Below are 20,920 nucleotides of genomic sequence, written 5' to 3' on the forward strand. Positions count from 1 at the left end.
GTTAAAACCATTAAATAACTAACCAGCCTGTGCCAGCGATCTGTTTCATCTGATCCCTGCAACCGTGCACTGAAGTTTTAGATAAACTAAGCTGAAACCATTAAATAACTAACCAGCCTGTGCCAGCGATCTGTTTCAGCTGATCCCTGCAACCGTGCACTGAAGTTTTAGATAAAATAAACCAAACCGAAACCATTAAATAACTAACCAGCCTGTGCCAGCGATCTGTGTCAGCTGATCCCTGCAACCGTGCACTTACGTCTTAGATCAAATAAACTAAGCTGAAACCATTAAATAACTAACCAGCCTGTGCCAGCGCTCTGTGTCAACTGATCCCTGCAACCGTGCACTGAAGTTTTAGATAAACTAAGCTGAAACCATTAAATAACTAGCCAGCCTGTGCCAGCGATCTGTTTCATCTGATCCCTGCAACCGTGCACTGAAGTTTTAGATAAACTAAGCTGAAACCATTAAATAACTAACCAGCCTGTGCCAGCGATCTGTGTCAGCTGATCCCTGCAACCGTGCACTGAAGTTTTAGATAAAATAAACCAAACCGAAACCATTAAATAACTAGCCAGCCTGTGCCAGCGATCTGTGTCAGCTGATTCCTGCAACCGTGCACTGAAGTTTTAGATAAACTTGGCTGAAACCATTAAATAACTAACCAGCCTGTACCAGCGATCTGTTTCAGCTGATCCCTGCAACCGTGCACTGAAGTTTTAGATAAACTAAGCTGAAACCATTAAATAACTAACCAGCCTGTGCCAGCGATCTGTGTCAGCTGATCCCTGCAACCGTGCACTTAAGTTTTAGATAAAATAAACCAAACCGAAACCATTAAATAACTAACCAGCCTGTGCCAGCGATCTGTGTCAGCTGATTCCTGCAACCGTGCACTGAAGTTTTAGATAAACTAAGCTGAAACCATTAAATAACTAACCAGCCTGTGCCAACGATCTGTGTCAGCTGATCCCTGCAACCGTGCACTGAAGTTTTAGATAAACTAAGCTGAAACCATTAAATAACTAACCAGCCTGTGCCAGCGATCTGTGTCAGCTGATCCCTGCAACCGTGCACTGAAGTTTTAGATCAAATAAACTAAGCTGAAACCATTAAATAACCAACCAGCCTGTGCCAGAGATCTGTGTCAGCTGATCCCTGCGAACGTGGACTGAAGTTTTAGATCAAATAAACAAAGCTGAAACCATTAAATAACTAACCAGCTATCTGTGTTAGCTAATACCTGCAACCGTGCGCTGAAGTTTTAGAGAAAATAAACTAAGTTAAAACCATTAAATAACTAACCAGCCTGTACCAGCGATCTGTGTCAGCTGATCCCTGCGACCGTGCACTGAAGTTTTAGAGAAAATAAACTAAGCTGAAACCATTAAATAACTAACCAGCCTGTGCCAGCGATCTGTGTCAGCTGATCCCTGCAACCGTGCACTGAAGTTTTAGATAAACTAAGCTGAAACCATTAAATAACTAACCAGCCTGTGCCAGGGTTCTGTTTCAGCTGATCTTTGCGAACGTGCACTGAAGTCTTAGATCAAAATAAACTAAGCTGAAACCACGAAATAACTAACCAGCCTGTGCCAGCGATCTGTGTCAGCTGATCCCTGCAACCGTGCACTGAAGTCTTAGATCAAATAAAGTAAGCTGAAACCATTAAATAACTAACCAGCCTGTGCCAGCGATCTGTGTCAGCTGATCCCTGCAACCGTGCACTGAAGTCTTAGATCAAATAAACTAAGCTGAAACCATTAAATAACTAACCAGCCTGTGCCAGCGATCTGTGTCAGCTGATCCCTGCAACCGTGCACTGAAGTTTTAGATAAAATAAACTAAGCTGAAACCATTAAATAACTAACCAGCCTGTGCCAGCGATCTGTGTCAGCTGATCCCTGCGAACGTGGACTGAAGTTTTAGATCAAATAAACAAAGTTGAAACCATTAAATAACTAACCAGCCTGTGCCAGCGATCTGTGTCAGCTGATCCCTGCAACCGTGCACTGAAGTTTTAGATAAAATTAACTAAGTTGAAACCATTAAATAACTAACCAGCGTGTGTCAGGAATCTGTGTTAGCTGATCTCTGCGACCGTGCACTGAAGTTTTAGATTAAATAAACTGAACCTAAACCATTAAATAACTAACCAGCCTGTGCCAGCGATCTTTGTCAGCTGATCCCTGCGAACGTGGACTGAAGTTTTAGATCAAATAAACTAAGCTGAAACCATTAAATAACTAACCAGCGTGTGTCAGGAATCTGTGTTAGCTGATCCCTGCGACCGTGCACTGAAGTTTTAGATAAACTAAGTTGAAACCATTAAATAACTAACCAGCCTGTGCCAGCGATCTGTGTCAGCCGATCCCTGCAACCGTGCACTGAAGTTTTAGAGAAAATTAACTAAGTTGAAACCATTAAATAACTAACCAGCGTGTGTCAGGAATCTGTGTCAGCTGATCCCTGCAACCGTGTACTGAAGTTTTAGATAAACTAAGCTGAAACCATTAAATAACTAACCACCCTGTGCCAGCGATCTGTGTCAGCTGATCCCTGCGAACGTGGACTGAAGTTTTAGATCAAATAAACTAAGCTGAAACCATTAAATAACTAACCAGCCTGTGCCAGCGATCTGTGTCAGCGGATCCCTGCGACCGTGCACTGAAGTTTTAGAGAAAATAAACTAAGCTGAAACCATTAAATAACTAACCAGCCTGTGCCAGCGATCTGTGTCAGCTGATCCCTGCAACCGTGCACTGAAGTCTTAGATCAAATAAACTAAGCTGAAACCATTAAATAACTAACCAGCATGTGCCAGCGATCTGTGTCAGTGGATCCCTGCGAACGTGGACTGAAGTTTTAGATCAAATAAACAAAGTTGAAACCACTAAATAACTAACCAGCCTGTGCCAGCGATCTTTGTCAGCTGATCCCTGCAACCGTGCACTGAAGTTTTAGATTAAATAAACCAAACCTAAACCATTAAATAACTAACCAGCCTGTGCCAGCGATCTGTGTCAGCTGATTCCTGCAACCGTGCACTGAAGTTTTAGATTAAATAAACCAAACCTAAACCATTAAATAACTAACCAGCCTGTGCCAGCGATCTGTGTCAGCTTATCCCTGCAACCGTGCACTGAAGTTTTAGATAAACTAAGCTGAAACCATTAAATAACTAACCAGCCTGTGCCAGCGATCTTTGTCAGCTGATCCCTGCGAACGTGGACTGAAGTTTTAGATAAAATAAACTAAGCTGAAACCATTAAATAACTAACCAGCCTGTGCCAGCGATCTGTGTCAGCTGATCCCTGCAACCGTGCACTGAAGTTTTAGATTAAATAAACCAAACCTAAACCATTAAATAACTAACCAGCCTGTGCCAGCGATCTGTGTCAGCTTATCCCTGCAACCGTGCACTGAAGTTTTAGATAAACTAAGCTGAAACCATTAAATAACTAACCAGCCTGTGCCAGCGATCTTTGTCAGCTGATCCCTGCGAACGTGGACTGAAGTTTTAGATAAAATAAACTAAGCTGAAACCATTAAATAACTAACCAGCCTGTGCCAGCGATCTGTGTCAGCTGATCCCTGCAACCGTGCACTGAAGTTTTACATTAAATAAACTAAACCTAAACCATTAAATAACTAACCAGCCTGTGCCAGCGATCTGTGTCAGCTTATCCCTGCAACCGTGCAGTGAAGTTTTAGATAAACTAAGCTGAAACCATTAAATAACTAACCAGCCTGTGCCAGCGATCTGTGTCAGCTGATTCCTGCAACCGTGCACTGAAGTTTTAGATAAACTTGGCTGAAACCATTAAATAACTAACCAGCCTGTACCAGCGATCTGTGTCAGCTGATCCCTGCAACCGTGCACTGAAGTTTTAGATAAACTAAGCTGAAACCATTAAATAACTAACCAGCCTGTGCCAGCGATCTGTGTCAGCTGATCCCTGCAACCGTGCACTGAAGTTTTAGATTAAATAAACCAAACTGAAACCATTAAATAACTAACCAGCATGTGCCAGCGATCTGTGTCAGCTGATTCCTGCAACCGTGCACTGAAGTTTTAGATAAACTAAGCTGAAACCATTAAATAACTAACCAGCCTGTGCCAGCGATCTGTGTCAGCTGATCCCTGCAACCGTGCACTGAAGTTTTAGATCAAATAAACTAAGTTGAAACTATTAAATAACTAACCAGCCTGTGCCAGCGATCTGTGTCAGCTGATCCCTGCAACCGTGCACTGAAGTTTTAGATCAAATAAACTAAGTTGAAACCATTAAATAACTAACCAGCCTGTGCCAGCGATCTGTGTCAGCTGATCCCTGCAACCGTGCACTGAAGTTTTAGATAAACTAAGCTGAAACCATTAAATAACTGACCAGCCTGTGCCAGCGATCTGTTTCATCTGATCCCTGCAACCGTGCACTGAAGTTTTAGATAAACTAAGCTGAACCCATTAAATAACTAACCAGCCTGTGCCAGCGATCTGTGTCAGCTGATCCCTGCAACCGTGCACTGAAGTTTTAGATAAAATAAACTAAACTGAAACCATTAAATAACTAACCAGCCTGTGCCAGCTATCTTTGTCAGCTGATACTTGCAAACGTGCACTGAAGTTTTAGATAAAATTAACTAAGTTGAAACCATTAAATAACTAACCAGCGTGTGTCAGGGATCTGTGTTAGTTGATCCCTGCGACCGTGCACTGAAGTTTTAGATAAAATAAACTAAGTTGAAACCATTAAATAACTAACCAGCCTGTGCCAGCGATCTGTTTCAGCTGATCTTTGCGAACGTGCACTGAAGTCTTAGATCAAATAAACTAAGCTGAAACCATTAAATAACTAACCAGCCTGTGCCAGCGCTCTGTGTCAACTGATCCCTGCAACCGTGCACTGAATTTTTAGAGAAAATAAACTAAGTTGAAACCATTAAATAACTAACCAGCCTGTGCCAGGGATCTGTGTCAGCTGATCCCTGCGAACGTGGACTGAAGTCTTAGATCAAATAAACTAAGCTGAAACCATTAAATAACTAACCAGCCTGTGCAAGGGATCTGTGTCAGCTGATCCCTGCAACCGTGCACTGAAGTTTTAGATAAACTTGGCTGAAACCATTAAATAACTAACCAGCCTGTACCAGCGATCTGTTTCAGCTGATCCCTGCAATCGTGCACTGAAGTTTTAGATCAAATAAACTAAGTTAAAACCATTAAATAACTAACCAGCCTGTGCCAGGGATCTGTGTCAGCTGATCCCTGCAACCGTGCACTGAAGTTTTAGATAAACTAAGCTGAAACCATTAAATAACTAACCAGCGATCTGTGTCAGCTGATCCCTGCGACCGTGCACTGAAGTTTTAGATAAAATAAACTAAGCTGAAACCATTAAATAACTAACCAGCGATCTGTGTCAGTGGATCCCTGCGACCGTGCACTGAAGTTTAAGATAAAATAAACTAAGTTGAAACCATTAAATAACTAACCAGCCTGTGCAAGGGATCTGTGCCAGCGATCTGTTTCAGCTGATCTTTGCGAACGTGCACTGAAGTCTTAGATCAAATAAACTAACCTGAAACCATTAAACAACCAACCAGCCTGTGCGAGCGATCTGTGTCAGCTGATCCCTGCAACCGTGCACTGAAGTTTTAGATCAAATAAACTAAGCTGAAACCATTAAATAACCAACCAGGCTGTGCCAGAGATCTGTGTCAGCTGATCCCTGCAACCGTGCACTGAATTTTTAGAGAAAATAAACTAAGTTGAAACCATTAAATAACTAACCAGCGTGTGTCAGGGATCTGTGTCAGCTGATCTTTGCGACCATGCACTGAAGTCTTAGATCAAATAAACTAACCTGAAACCATTTAAATAACTAACCAGCCTGTGACAGCGATCTGTGTCAGCTGATCCCTGCAACCGTGCACTGAAGTTTTAGATCAAATAAACTAAGCTGAAACCATTAAATAACTAACCAGCCTGTGCCAGCGATCTGTGTCAGCGGATCCCTGCGACCGTGCACTGAAGTTTTAGATAAAATAAACTAAGTTGAAACCATTAAATAACTAACCAGCCTGTGCAAGGGATCTGTGTCAGCTGATCCCTGCAACCGCGCACTGAAGTTTTAGATAAACTTGGCTGAAACCATTAAATAACTAACCAGCCTGTACCAGCGATCTGTATCAACTGATCCCTGCAACCGTGCACTGAATTTTTAGAGAAAATAAACTAAGTTGAAACCATTAAATAACTAACCAGCCTGTGCCAGGGATCTGTGTCAGCTGATCCCTGCAACCGTGCACTGAAGTTTTAGATCAAATAAACTAAGCTGAAACCATTAAATAACTAACCAGCCTGTGCCAGCGATCTGTGTCAGCGGATCCCTGCGACCGTGCACTGAAGTTTTAGATAAAATAAACTAAGTTGAAACCATTAAATAACTAACCAGCCTGTGCAAGGGATCTGTGTCAGCTGATCCCTGCAACCGTGCACTGAAGTTTTAGATAAACTAAGCTGAAACCATTAAATAACTAACCAGCCTGTACCAGCGATCTGTTTCAGCTGATCCCTGCAATCGTGCACTGAAGTTTTAGATCAAATAAACTAAGTTAAAACCATTAAATAACTAACCAGCCTGTGCCAGGGATCTGTGTCAGCGGATCCCTGCGACCGTGCACTGAAGTTTTAGATAAAATAAACTAAGCTGAAACCATTAAATAACTAACCAGCGTGTGTCAGGGATCTGTGTTAGTTGATCCCTGCGACCGTGCACTGAAGTTTAAGATAAAATAAACTAAGCTGAAACCATTAAATAACTAACCAGCGATCTGTGTCAGCTGATCCCTGCGACCGTGCACTGAAGTTTTAGATAAAATAAACTAAGCTGAAACCATTAAATAACTAACCAGCGTGTGTCAGGGATCTGTGTTAGTTGATCCCTGCGACCGTGCACTGAAGTTTAAGATAAAATAAACTAAGTTGAAACCATTAAATAACTAACCAGCCTGTGCAAGGGATCTGTGTCAGCGATCTGTTTCAGCTGATCTTTGCGAACGTGCACTGAAGTCTTAGATCAAATAAACTAACCTGAAACCATTAAATAACCAACCAGCCTGTGCGAGCGATCTGTGTCAGCTGATCCCTGCAACCGTGCACTGAAGTTTTAGATCAAATAAACTAAGCTGAAACCACTAAATAACTAACCAGCCTGTGCCAGCGATCTGTGTCAGCTGATCCCTGCAACCGTGCACTGAATTTTTAGAGAACATAAACTAAGTTGAAACCATTAAATAACTTACCAGTGTGTGTCAGGGATCTGTGTTAGCTGATCCCTGCAACTGTGCACTGAAGTTTTAGATCAAATAAACTAAGCTGAAACCACTAAATAACTAACCAGCCTGTGCCAGGGATCTGTGTCAGCTGATCTTTGCGACCGTGCACTGAAGTTTTAGATCAAATAAACTAAGTTGAAACCATTAAATAACTAACCAGCGATCTGTGTCAGCTGATCACTGCGACCGTGCACTGAAGTTTTAGATCAAATAAACTAAGCTGAAACCACTAAATAACTAACCAGCCTGTGCCAGCGATCTGTGTCAGCTGATCCCTGCAACCGTGCACTGAAGTTTTAGAGAAAATAAACTAAGTTGAAACCATTAAATAACTAACCAGCGTGTGTCAGGGATCTGTGTCAGCTGATCTTTGCGACCATGCACTGAAGTCTTAGATCAAATAAACTAACCTGAAACCATTTAAATAACTAACCAGCCTGTGACAGCGATCTGTGTCAGCTGATCCCTGCAACCGTGCACTGAAGTTTTAGATCAAATAAACTAAGCTGAAACCATTAAATAACTAACCAGCCTGTGCCAGCGATCTGTGTCAGCGGATCCCTGCGACCGTGCACTGAAGTTTTAGATAAAATAAACTAAGTTGAAACCATTAAATAACTAACCAGCCTGTGCAAGGGATCTGTGTCAGCTGATCCCTGCAACCGCGCACTGAAGTTTTAGTTAAACTAAGCTGAAACCATTAAATAACTAGCCAGCCTGTGCCAGCGATCTGTTTCATCTGATCCCTGCAATCGTGCACTGAAGTTTTAGATCAAATAAACTAAGTTAAAACCATTAAATAACTAACCAGCCTGTGCCAGGGATCTGTGTCAGCTGATCCCTGCAACCGTGCACTGAAGTTTTAGTTAAACTAAGCTGAAACCATTAAATAACTAGCCAGCCTGTGCCAGCGATCTGTTTCATCTGATCCCTGCAACCGTGCACTGAAGTTTTAGATAAACTAAGCTGAAACCATTAAATAACTAACCAGCCTGTGCCAGCGATCTGTGTCAGCTGATCCCTGCAACCGTGCACTGAAGTTTTAGATAAAATAAACCAAACCGAAACCATTAAATAACTAACCAGCCTGTGCCAGCGATCTGTGTCAGCTGATTCCTGCAACCGTGCACTGAAGTTTTAGATAAACTAAGTTGAAACCATTAAATAACTAACCAGCCTGTGCCAACGATCTGTGTCAGCTGATCCCTGCAACCGTGCACTGAAGTTTTAGATAAACTAAGCTGAAACAATTAAATAACTAACCAGCCTGTGCCAGCGATCTGGGTCAGCTGATCCCTGCGACCGTGCACTGAAGTTTTAGATAAAATAAACTAAGCTGAAACCATTAAATAACTAACCAGCGATCTGTGTCAGCGGATCCCTGCGACCGTGCACTGAAGTTTAAGATAAAATAAACTAAGTTGAAACCATTAAATAACTAACCAGCCTGTGCCAGCGATCTGTGTCAGCTGATCCCTGCGAACGTGGACTGAAGTTGTAGATCAAATAAAGAAAGCTGAAACCATTAAATAACTAACCAGCGATCTGTGTCAGCTGATCCCTGCAACCGTGCACTGAAGTTTTAGAGAAAATAAACTAAGTTGAAACCATTAAATAACTAACCAGCATGTGTCAGGGATCTGTGTCAGCTGATCTTTGCGACCATGCACTGAAGTCTTAGATCAAATAAACTAACCTGAAACCATTTAAATAACTAACCAGCCTGTGACAGCGATCTGTGTCAGCTGATCCCTGCAACCGTGCACTGAAGTTTTAGATCAAATAAACTAAGCTGAAACCATTAAATAACTAACCAGCCTGTGCCAGCGATCTGTGTCAGCGGATCCCTGCGACCGTGCACTGAAGTTTTAGATAAAATAAACTAAGTTGAAACCATTAAATAACTAACCAGCCTGTGCAAGGGATCTGTGTCAGCTGATCCCTGCAACCGCGCACTGAAGTTTTAGATAAACTTGGCTGAAACCATTAAATAACTAACCAGCCTGTACCAGCGATCTGTTTCAGCTGATCCCTGCAATCGTGCACTGAAGTTTTAGATCAAATAAACTAAGTTAAAACCATTCAATAACTAACCAGCCTGTGCCAGCGATCTGTGTCAGCGGATCCCTGCAACCGTGCACTGAAGTTTTAGATAAAATAAACTAAGTTGAAACCATTAAATAACTAACCAGCCTGTGCAAGGGATCTGTGTCAGCTGATCCCTGCAACCGCGCACTGAAGTTTTAGATAAACTTGGCTGAAACCATTAAATAACTAACCAGCCTGTACCAGCGATCTGTTTCAGCTGATCCCTGCAATCGTGCACTGAAGTTTTAGATCAAATAAACTAAGTTAAAACCATTAAATAACTAACCAGCCTGTGCCAGGGATCTGTGTCAGCTGATCCCTGCAACCGTGCACTGAAGTTTTAGATAAAATAAACTAAGCTGAAACCATTAAATAACTAACCAGCGATCTGTGTCAGCGGATCCCTGCGACCGTGCACTGAAGTTTAAGATAAAATAAACTAAGTTGAAACCATTAAATAACTAACCAGCCTGTGCAAGGGATCTGTGCCAGCGATCTGTTTCAGCTGATCTTTGCGAACGTGCACTGAAGTCTTAGATCAAATAAACTAACCTGAAACCATTAAATAACCAACCAGCCTGTGCGAGCGATCTGTGTCAGCTGATCCCTGCAACCGTGCACTGAAGTTTTAGAAAAAATAAACTAAGTTGAAACCATTAAATAACTAAGCAGCGTGTGTCAGGGATCTGTGTCAGCTGATCCCTGCGAACGTGTACTGAAGTTTTAGATCAAATAAACTAAGCTGAAACCACTAAATAACTAACTAGCCTGTGCCAGCGATCTGTGTCAGCGGATCCCTGCGACCGTGCACTGAAGTTTAAGATAAAATAAACTAAGTTGAAACCATTAAATAACTAACCAGCCTGTGCAAGGGATCTGTGCCAGCGATCTGTTTCAGCTGATCTTTGCGAACGTGCACTGAAGTCTTAGATCAAATAAACTAACCTGAAACCATTAAATAACCAACCAGCCTGTGCGAGCGATCTGTGTCAGCTGATCCCTGCAACCGTGCACTGAAGTTTTAGAGAAAATAAACTAAGTTGAAACCATTAAATAACTAACCAGCGATCTGTGTCAGCTGATCACTGCGACCGTGCACTGAAGTTTTAGATCAAATAAACTAAGCTGAAACCATTAAATAACTAACCAGTGTGTGTCAGGGATCTGTGTTAGCTGATCCCTGCAACTGTGCACTGAAGTTTTACAGAAAATAAAGTAAGCTGAAACAATTAAATAACTAACCAGCCTGTGCCAGGGATCTGTGTCAGCTGATCTTTGCGACCATGCACTGAAGTCTTAGATCAAATAAACTAACCTGAAACCATTAAATAACTAACCAGCCTGTGCGAGCGATCTGTGTCAGCTGATCCCTGCAACCGTGCACTGAAGTTTTAGATCAAATAAACTAAGCTGAAACCACTAAATAACTAACCAGCCTGTGCCAGGGATCTGTGTCAGCTGATCTTTGCGACCATGCACTGAAGTCTTAGATCAAATAAACTAACCTGAAACCATTAAATAACCAACCAGCCTGTGCGAGCGATCTGTGTCAGCTGATTCCTGCAACCGTGCACTGAAGTTTTAGATAAAATAAACCAAACCGACACCATTAAATAACTAACCAGCCTGTGCCAGCGATCTGTGTCAGCTGATTCCTGCAACCGTGCACTGAAGTTTTAGATAAACTAAGCTGAAACCATTAAATAACTAACCAGCCTGTGCCAGGGATCTGTGTCAGCTGATCCCTGCAACCGTGCACTGAAGTTTTAGATAAACTTGGCTGAAACCATTAAATAACTAACCAGCCTGTGCCAGCGATCTGTGTCAGCTGATCCCTGCAACCGTGCACTGAAGTTTTAGATAAAATAAACCAAACCGAAACCATTAAATAACTAACCAGCCTGTGCCAGCGATCTGTGTCAGCTGATTCCTGCAACCGTGCACTGAAGTTTTAGATAAACTAAGCTGAAACCATTAAATAACTAACCAGCCTGTGCCAGCGATCTGTGTCAGCTGATCCCTGCAACCGTGCACTGAAGTTTTAGATAAAATAAACCAAACCGAAACCATTAAATAACTAACCAGCCTGTGCCAGGGATCTGTGTCAGCTGATCCCTGCAACCGTGCACTGAAGTTTTAGATAAAATAAACCAAACCGAAACCATTAAATAACTAACCAGCCTGTGCCAGCGATCTGTGTCAGCTGATCCCTGCAACCGTGCACTGAAGTTTTAGATAAAATAAACCAAACCGAAACCATTAAATAACTAACCAGCCTGTGCCAGCGATCTGTGTCAGCTGATTCCTGCAACCGTGCACTGAAGTTTTAGATAAACTAAGTTGAAACCATTAAATAACTAACCAGCCTGTGCCAACGATCTGTGTCAGCTGATCCCTGCAACCGTGCACTTACGTCTTAGATCAAATAAACTAAGCTGAAACCATTAAATAACTAACCAGCCTGTGCCAGCGATCTGTGTCAGCTGATCCCTGCAACCGTGCACTGAAGTTTTAGATCAAATAAACTAAGCTGAAACCATTAAATAACCAACCAGCCTGTGCCAGAGATCTGTGTCAGCTGATCCCTGCGAACGTGGACTGAAGTTTTAGATCAAATAAACAAAGCTGAAACCATTAAATAACTGACCAGCGATCTGTGTCAGCTGATCACTGCAACCGTGCACTGAAGTTTTAGATAAAATAAACTAAGTTGAAACCATTAAATAACTAACCAGCCTGTGCCAGCGATCTGTGTCAGCTGATCCCTGCAACCGTGCACTGAAGTCTTAGATCAAATAAACTAAGCTGAAACCATTAAATAACTAACCAGCCTGTGCCAGCGATCTGGGTCAGCTGATCCCTGCGAACGTGGACTGAAGTTTTAGATCAAATAAACAAAGCTGAAACCATTAAATAACTAACCAGCGATCTGTGTCAGCTGATCCCTGCGACCGTGCACTGAAGTTTTAGATAAAATAAACTAAGCTGAAACCATTAAATAACTAACCAGCGATCTGTGTCAGCGGATCCCTGCGACCGTGCACTGAAGTTTAAGATAAAATAAACTAAGTTGAAACCATTAAATAACTAACCAGCCTGTGCAAGGGATCTGTGCCAGCGATCTGTTTCAGCTGATCTTTGCGAACGTGCACTGAAGTCTTAGATCAAATAAACTAACCTGAAACCATTAAATAACCAACCAGCCTGTGCGAGCGATCTGTGTCAGCTGATCCCTGCAACCGTGCACTGAAGTTTTAGATCAAATAAACTAAGCTGAAACCATTAAATAACCAACCAGGCTGTGCCAGAGATCTGTGTCAGCTGATCCCTGCGAACGTGGACTGAAGTTTTAGATCAAATAAACTAAGCTGAAACCACTAAACAACTAACCAGCCTGTGCCAGCGATCTGTGTCAGCTGATCCCTGCAACCGTGCACTGAAGTTTTAGAGAAAATAAACTAAGTTGAAACCATTAAATAACTAACCAGCCTGTGCCAGCGATCTGTGTCAGCTGATCCCTGCAACCGTGCACTGAAGTTTTAGATCAAATAAACTAAGCTGAAACCATTAAATAACCAACCAGGCTGTGCCAGGGATCTGTGTCAGCTGATCCCTGCGAACGTGGACTGAAGTCTTAGATCAAATAAACTAAGCTGAAACCATTAAATAACTAACCAGCCTGTGCCAGCGATCTGTGTCAGCGGATCCCTGCGACCGTGCACTGAAGTTTTAGATAAAATAAACTAAGTTGAAACCATTAAATAACTAACCAGCCTGTGCAAGGGATCTGTGTCAGCTGATCCCTGCAACCGTGCACTGAAGTTTTAGATAAACTTGGCTGAAACCATTAAATAACTAACCAGCCTGTACCAGCGATCTGTTTCAGCTGATCCCTGCAATCGTGCACTGAAGTTTTAGATCAAATAAACTAAGTTAAAACCATTAAATAACTAACCAGCCTGTGCCAGGGATCTGTGTCAGCTGATCCCTGCAACCGTGCACTGAAGTTTTAGATAAAATAAACTAAGCTGAAACCATTAAATAACTAACCAGCGATCTGTGTCAGCTGATCCCTGCGACCGTGCACTGAAGTTTTAGATAAAATAAACTAAGCTGAAACCATTAAATAACTAACCAGCGATCTGTGTCAGCGGATCCCTGCGACCGTGCACTGAAGTTTAAGATAAAATAAACTAAGTTGAAACCATTAAATAACTAACCAGCCTGTGCAAGGGATCTGTGCCAGCGATCTGTTTCAGCTGATCTTTGCGAACGTGCACTGAAGTCTTAGATCAAATAAACTAACCTGAAACCATTAAATAACCAACCAGCCTGTGCGAGCGATCTGTGTCAGCTGATCCCTGCAACCGTGCACTGAAGTTTTAGAGAAAATAAACTAAGTTGAAACCATTAAATAACTAACCAGCGATCTGTGTCAGCTGATCACTGCGACCGTGCACTGAAGTTTTAGATCAAATAAACTAAGCTGAAACCATTAAATAACTAACCAGCGTGTGTCAGGGATCTGTGTCAGCTGATCTTTGCGACCATGCACTGAAGTCTTAGATCAAATAAACTAACCTGAAACCATTAAATAACTAACCAGCCTGTGCGAGCGATCTGTGTCAGCTGATCCCTGCAACCGTGCACTGAAGTTTTAGATCAAATAAACTAAGCTGAAACCACTAAATAACTAACCAGCCTGTGCCAGGGATCTGTGTCAGCTGATCTTTGCGACCATGCACTGAAGTCTTAGATCAAATAAACTAACCTGAAACCATTTAAATAACTAACCAGCCTGTGACAGCGATCTGTGTCAGCTGATCCCTGCAATCGTGCACTGAAGTTTTAGATCAAATAAACTAAGTTAAAACCATTAAATAACTAACCACCCTGTGCCAGGGATCTGTGTCAGCTGATCCCTGCAACCGTGCACTGAAGTTTTAGATAAACTAAGCGGAAACCATTAAATAACTAACCAGCCTGTGCCAGCGATCTGTTTCAGCTGATCCCTGCAACCGTGCACTGAAGTTTTAGATAAACTAAGCTGAAACCATTAAATAACTAACCAGCCTGTGCCAGCGATCTGTGTCAGCTGATCCCTGCAACCGTGCACTGAAGTTTTAGATAAAATAAACCAAACCGAAACCATTAAATAACTAACCAGCCTGTGCCAGCGATCTGTGTCAGCTGATTCCTGCAACCGTGCACTGAAGTTTTAGATAAACTAAGTTGAAACCATTAAATAACTAACCAGCCTGTGCCAACGATCTGTGTCAGCTGATCCCTGCAACCGTGCACTGAAGTTTTAGATAAACTAAGCTGAAACAATTAAATAACTAACCAGCCTGTGCCAGCGATCTGTGTCAGCTGATCCCTGCGAACGTGGACTGAAGTTTTAGATCAAATAAACCAAACCTAAACCATTAAATAACTAACCAGCCTGTGCCAGCGATCTGTGTCAGCTGATCCCTGCAACCGTGCACTGAAGTTTTAGATTAAATAAACCAAACCTAAACCATTAAATAACTAACCAGCCTGTGCCAGCGATCTGTGTCAGCTGATCCCTGCAACCGTGCACTGAAGTTTTAGATAAACTAAGCTGAAACCATTAAATAACTAACCAGCCTGTGCCAGCGATCTGTGTCAGCTGATCCCTGCAACCGTGCACTGAAGTTTTAGATAAAATAAACCAAACCGAAACCATTAAATAACTAACCAGCATGTGCCAGCGATCTGTGTCAGCTGATTCCTGCAACCGTGCACTGAAGTTTTAGATAAACTTGGCTGAAACCATTAAATAACTAACCAGCCTGTGACAGCGATCTGTGTCAGCTGATCCCTGCAAGCGTGCACTGAAGTTTTAGATCAAATAAACTAAGCTGAAACCATTAAATAACTAACCAGCCTGTGCCAGCGATCTGTGTCAGCGGATCCCTGCGACCGTGCACTGAAGTTTTAGATAAAATAAACTAAGTTAAAACCATTAAATAACTAACCAGCCTGTGCCAGGGATCTGTGTCAGCTGATCCCTGCAACCGTGCACTGAAGTTTTAGAGAAAATAAACTAAGTTGAAACCATTAAATAACTAACCAGCCTGTACCAGCGATCTGTTTCAGCTGATCCCTGCAATCGTGCACTGAAGTTTTAGATCAAATAAACTAAGTTAAAACCATTAAATAACTAACCAGCCTGTGCCAGGGATCTGTGTCAGCTGATCCCTGCAACCGTGCACTGAAGTTTTAGATAAACTAAGCTGAAACCATTAAATAACTAGCCAGCCTGTGCCAGCGATCTGTTTCATCTGATCCCTGCAACCGTGCACTGAAGTTTTAGATAAACTAAGCTGAAACCATTAAATAACTAACCAGCCTGTGCCAGCGATCTGTGTCAGCTGATCCCTGCAACCGTGCACTGAAGTTTTAGATAAAATAAACCAAACCGAAACCATTAAATAACTAACCAGCCTGTGCCAGCGATCTGTGTCAGCTGATTCCTGCAACCGTGCACTGAAGTTTTAGATAAACTAAGTTGAAACCATTAAATAACTAACCAGCCTGTGCCAACGATCTGTGTCAGCTGATCCCTGCAACCGTGCACTTACGTCTTAGATCAAATAAACTAAGCTGAAACCATTAAATAACTAACCAGCCTGTGCCAGAGATCTGTGTCAGCTGATCCCTGCGAACGTGGACTGAAGTTTTAGATCAAATAAACAAAGCTGAAACCATTAAATAACCAACCAGCCTGTGCCAGAGATCTGTGTCAGCTGATCCCTGCGAACGTGGACTGAAGTTTTAGATCAAATAAACAAAGCTGAAACCATTAAATAACTGACCAGCGATCTGTGTCAGCTGATCACTGCGACCGTGCACTGAAGTTTTAGAGAAAATAAACTAAGTTGAAACCATTAAATAACTAACCAGCCTGTGCCAGCGATCTGTGTCAGCTGATCCCTGCAACCGTGCACTGAAGTTTTAGATCAAATAAACTAAGCTGAAACCATTAAATAACCAACCAGCCTGTGCCAGAGATCTGTGTCAGCTGATCCCTGCGAACGTGGACTGAAGTTTTAGATCAAATAAACAAAGCTGAAACCATTAAATAACTGACCAGCGATCTGTGTCAGCTGATCACTGCGACCGTGCACTGAAGTTTTAGAGAAAATAAACTAAGTTGAAACCATTAAATAACTAACCAGCCTGTGCCAGCGATCTGTGTCAGCTGATCCCTGCAACCGTGCACTGAAGTTTTAGATCAAATAAACTAAGCTGAAACCACTAAATAACTAACCAGCCTGTGCCAGGGATCTGTGTCAGCTGATCTTTGCGACCATGCACTGAAGTCTTAGATCAAATAAACTAACCTGAAACCATTAAATAACCAACCAGCCTGTGCGAGCGATCTGTGTCAGCTGATTCCTGCAACCGTGCACTGAAGTTTTAGATAAAATAAACCAAACCGACACCATTAAATAACTAACCAGCCTGTGCCAGCGATCTGTGTCAGCTGATTCCTGCAACCGTGCACTGAAGTTTTAGATAAACTAAGCTGAAACCATTAAATAACTAACCAGCCTGTGCCAGGGATCTGTGTCAGCTGATCCCTGCAACCGTGCACTGAAGTTTTAGATAAACTTGGCTGAAACCATTAAATAACTAACCAGCCTGTGCCAGCGATCTGTGTCAGCTGATCCCTGCAACCGTGCACTGAAGTTTTAGATAAAATAAACCAAACCGAAACCATTAAATAACTAACCAGCCTGTGCCAGCGATCTGTGTCAGCTGATTCCTGCAACCGTGCACTGAAGTTTTAGATAAACTAAGCTGAAACCATTAAATAACTAACCAGCCTGTGCCAGCGATCTGTGTCAGCTGATCCCTGCAACCGTGCACTGAAGTTTTAGATAAAATAAACCAAACCGAAACCATTAAATAACTAACCAGCCTGTGCCAGCGATCTGTGTCAGCTGATCCCTGCAACCGTGCACTGAAGTTTTAGATAAAATAAACCAAACCGAAACCATTAAATAACTAACCAGCCTGTGCCAGCGATCTGTGTCAGCTGATCCCTGCAACCGTGCACTGAAGTTTTAGATAAAATAAACCAAACCGAAACCATTAAATAACTAACCAGCCTGTGCCAGCGATCTGTGTCAGCTGATTCCTGCAACCGTGCACTGAAGTTTTAGATAAACTAAGTTGAAACCATTAAATAACTAACCAGCCTGTGCCAACGATCTGTGTCAGCTGATCCCTGCAACCGTGCACTTACGTCTTAGATCAAATAAACTAAGCTGAAACCATTAAATAACTAACCAGCCTGTGCCAGCGATCTGTGTCAGCTGATCCCTGCAACCGTGCACTGAAGTTTTAGATCAAATAAACTAAGCTGAAACCATTAAATAACCAACCAGCCTGTGCCAGAGATCTGTGTCAGCTGATCCCTGCGAACGTGGACTGAAGTTTTAGATCAAATAAACAAAGCTGAAACCATTAAATAACTGACCAGCGATCTGTGTCAGCTGATCACTGCGACCGTGCACTGAAGTTTTAGATAAAATAAACTAAGTTGAAACCATTAAATAACTAACCAGCCTGTGCCAGCGATCTGTGTCAGCTGATCCCTGCAACCGTGCACTGAAGTCTTAGATCAAATAAACTAAGCTGAAACCATTAAATAACTAACCAGCCTGTGCCAGCGATCTGTGTCAGCTGATCCCTGCGACCGTGCACTGAAGTTTTAGATAAAATAAACTAAGCTGAAACCATTAAATAACTAACCAGCGATCTGTGTCAGCGGATCCCTGCGACCGTGCACTGAAGTTTAAGATAAAATAAACTAAGTTGAAACCATTAAATAACTAACCAGCCTGTGCAAGGGATCTGTGCCAGCGATCTGTTTCAGCTGATCTTTGCGAACGTGCACTGAAGTCTTAGATCAAATAAACTAACCTGAAACCATTAAATAACCAACCAGCCTGTGCGAGCGATCTGTGTCAGCTGATCCCTGCAACCGTGCACTGAAGTTTTAGATCAAATAAACTAAGCTGAAACCATTAAATAACCAACCAGGCTGTGCCAGAGATCTGTGTCAGCTGATCCCTGCGAACGTGGACTGAAGTTTTAGATCAAATAAACTAAGCTGAAACCACTAAACAACTAACCAGCCTGTGCCAGCGATCTGTGTCAGCTGATCCCTGCAACCGTGCACTGAAGTTTTAGAGAAAATAAACTAAGTTGAAACCATTAAATAACTAACCAGCCTGTGCCAGCGATCTGTGTCAGCTGATCCCTGCAACCGTGCACTGAAGTTTTAGATCAAATAAACTAAGCTGAAACCATTAAATAACTAACCAGCCTGTGCCAGCGATCTGTGTCAGCGGATCCCTGCGACCGTGCACTGAAGTTTTAGATAAAATAAACTAAGTTGAAACCATTAAATAACTAACCAGCCTGTGCAAGGGATCTGTGTCAGCTGATCCCTGCAACCGTGCACTGAAGTTTTAGATAAACTTGGCTGAAACCATTAAATAACTAACCAGCCTGTACCAGCGATCTGTTTCAGCTGATCCCTGCAATCGTGCACTGAAGTTTTAGATCAAATAAACTAAGTTAAAACCATTAAATAACTAACCAGCCTGTGCCAGGGATCTGTGTCAGCTGATCCCTGCAACCGTGCACTGAAGTTTTAGATAAAATAAACTAAGCTGAAACCATTAAATAACTAACCAGCGATCTGTGTCAGCTGATCCCTGCGACCGTGCACTGAAGTTTTAGATAAAATAAACTAAGCTGAAACCATTAAATAACTAACCAGCGATCTGTGTCAGCGGATCCCTGCGACCGTGCACTGAAGTTTAAGATAAAATAAACTAAGTTGAAACCATTAAATAACTAACCAGCCTGTGCAAGGGATCTGTGCCAGCGATCTGTTTCAGCTGATCTTTGCGAACGTGCACTGAAGTCTTAGATCAAATAAACTAACCTGAAACCATTAAATAACCAACCAGCCTGTGCGAGCGATCTGTGTCAGCTGATCCCTGCAACCGTGCACTGAAGTTTTAGAGAAAATAAACTAAGTTGAAACCATTAAATAACTAACCAGCGATCTGTGTCAGCTGATCACTGCGACCGTGCACTGAAGTTTTAGATCAAATAAACTAAGCTGAAACCATTAAATAACTAACCAGCGTGTGTCAGGGATCTGTGTCAGCTGATCTTTGCGACCATGCACTGAAGTCTTAGATCAAATAAACTAACCTGAAACCATTAAATAACTAACCAGCCTGTGCCAGCGATCTGTGTCAGCTGATCCCTGCAACCGTGCACTGAAGTTTTAGATCAAATAAACTAAGCTGAAACCATTAAATAACTAACCAGCCTGTGCCAGGGATCTGTGTCAGCTGATCTTTGCGACCATGCACTGAAGTCTTAGATCAAATAAACTAACCTGAAACCATTTAAATAACTAACCAGCCTGTGACAGCGATCTGTGTCAGCTGATCCCTGCAATCGTGCACTGAAGTTTTAGATCAAATAAACTAAGTTAAAACCATTAAATAACTAACCAGCCTGTGCCAGGGATCTGTGTCAGCTGATCCCTGCAACCGTGCACTGAAGTTTTAGATAAACTAAGCGGAAACCATTAAATAACTAACCAGCCTGTGCCAGCGATCTGTTTCAGCTGATCCCTGCAACCGTGCACTGAAGTTTTAGATAAACTAAGCTGAAACCATTAAATAACTAACCAGCCTGTGCCAGCGATCTGTGTCAGCTGATCCCTGCAACCGTGCACTGAAGTTTTAGATAAAATAAACCAAACCGAAACCATTAAATAACTAACCAGCCTGTGCCAGCGATCTGTGTCAGCTGATTCCTGCAACCGTGCACTGAAGTTTTAGATAAACTAAGTTGAAACCATTAAATAACTAACCAGCCTGTGCCAACGATCTGTGTCAGCTGATCCCTGCAACCGTGCACTGAAGTTTTAGATAAACTAAGCTGAAACAATTAAATAACTAACCAGCCTGTGCCAGCGATCTGTGTCAGCTGATCCCTGCGAACGTGGACTGAAGTTTTAGATCAAATAAACCAAACCTAAACCATTAAATAACTAACCAGCCTGTGCCAGCGATCTGTGTCAGCTGATCCCTGCAACCGTGCACTGAAGTTTTAGATTAAATAAACCAAACCTAAACCATTAAATAACTAACCAGCCTGTGCCAGCGATCTGTGTCAGCTGATCCCTGCAACCGTGCACTGAAGTTTTAGATAAACTAAGCTGAAACCATTAAATAACTAACCAGCCTGTGCCAGCGATCTGTGTCAGCTGATCCCTGCAACCGTGCACTGAAGTTTTAGATAAAATAAACCAAACCGAAACCATTAAATAACTAACCAGCATGTGCCAGCGATCTGTGTCAGCTGATTCCTGCAACCGTGCACTGAAGTTTTAGATAAACTAAGCTGAAACCATTAAATAACT

This window comes from Aulonocara sp. 'chitande type north' Nkhata Bay, linkage group LG3 (genome assembly GCF_057382095.1).
Source record: "Aulonocara sp. 'chitande type north' Nkhata Bay isolate Kocher_YH1m ecotype deep benthic linkage group LG3, A_spYH_male_GT1.1, whole genome shotgun sequence".
Classification (NCBI taxonomy): domain Eukaryota; kingdom Metazoa; phylum Chordata; class Actinopteri; order Cichliformes; family Cichlidae; genus Aulonocara; species Aulonocara sp. 'chitande type north' Nkhata Bay.